Source organism: Amphimedon queenslandica, unplaced genomic scaffold (assembly GCF_000090795.2).
Source record: "Amphimedon queenslandica unplaced genomic scaffold, v1.1 AMPQUscaffold_12157, whole genome shotgun sequence".
Classification (NCBI taxonomy): Eukaryota; Metazoa; Porifera; class Demospongiae; order Haplosclerida; family Niphatidae; genus Amphimedon; species Amphimedon queenslandica.
Genome location: NW_003547604.1, coordinates 12,180 through 13,692, shown reverse-complemented (window position 1 = coordinate 13,692; position 1,513 = coordinate 12,180). Strand labels below are relative to the sequence as shown.

The following is a 1,513-nucleotide window of genomic DNA, read 5'->3' as shown; positions in this document are numbered from 1 at the left end:
TGCTGTACAAAACTTGAGAAATGCATACAAGTGAGAAATAGACTTCATTTAATGATTGCATATGCAATCTAAAAATTTGAACAGCTAAATCCAAATTTTGCACATCTGCAGTAGTGTAGATTAACACATAATCATGATAAACCATTAGTATTTTTATACTTACAAATTAAATCATGAGTTTCTTGAAGATAAGTTTCATAGCCCTTAAATTTGATCTCGCCAACAACTTCATTCTTCAGTACCTCTATTAAAAGTTTTCTATTAGCATTTCTGCTACTAGAGAGCCATAATTTATAAACTTCTGTCGATTTTTTACTAGGTGACATATCAATTGCATCAAGTTTTTTCTGATTTATGCCCAACAGTGTACCAACTAGATACCATTTATCTCCAAGGTCAATGAATGTAACTAATTCATCTAGTGTGGGAGGTTGTAAGATAAATGCTTCAAAAGATTCAATAATTTGCTGCTGATAAGGTCGGGGTTCTGCATCATTTTTATTTGGTTCACTCTTTTCATCACCTAAAAATTTTGGATAATTTTACACTTAGTATAAAATATACTGTACCAGCTTCTAAACTTTGATCTTCTTGTACTAAACTTTCAGCACAGGAAGTATCTATAGTCAAATCAAGTGTGGTGGTGGCATGATCAGGACTAGGTAGTTCTTCTATTAATACATGCAATAATTATAAATTTAATACTGTATATTAAACATGTACATCATTAGTGCTGGCATGCTTCATGTCCTGACAGTATGTACATGAGCTCACTTTTATCCACTATAGATATCAATTTTTCCTGGTAAAGATACATCTCTTTTATGCCTGCTTTGCATTCAAATAAAGTTTTTTCTAATCCTATTATTACAATAATAGACTAGAAATAGCTCACTGCAACAGTACTATACCATTGAAAGATTGAGCATGCTCTTTTTGTATTTGTTGCAGTTCTTCAAGCAATTGTGTTTTGGTACTCTATAATGAATAATATTTAAAGTTATAGAAAGCAGATGTTACTTTATTGATCTGAATCTTCATTACATTGGTAGTCAATAATATTATCAGTATTGTAATACATATCAGCATTAATGAGGATAACCATGTATTGTCTGTAATAAAATAATATTATTAGTTGCAAAAAAGCTACATTATAAATATCTTACTATCACTTGGATGAAGTTCAACATTTTTTTCTATTTCATATAAAAATTACTAACATCATTATTCATTACATCACTGTACCCTTTTCTTTTAGATACTGGTCCATATGCAACTGACTCTTACGGATCAAATCACTCACATCTTTACTTGCTTGAGTATTATGTACCTAGATGTATAATCTACACATAGGATAGTATACTAATAAATTATAGACATACTTTATTATGGCTATACACATTGATGTATCCAATAATTAACTGTTGCACACCCTCTTCTTTGAGTAATTCAATATTTTTGACAGCTGCCGGAGCAAGTAATTCAGTCAGAATCAAAGGAAAGGAGCAAATGA

General features: G+C 30.5%; 1 pseudogene; it reads right to left on the bottom strand.

The window, feature by feature from the left end:
* Positions 1-131: 131 nt before the first annotated feature.
* LOC109588329 (uncharacterized) overlaps positions 132-1,513 on the bottom strand; it is a 6,266-nt pseudogene continuing 4,884 nt past the window's right edge.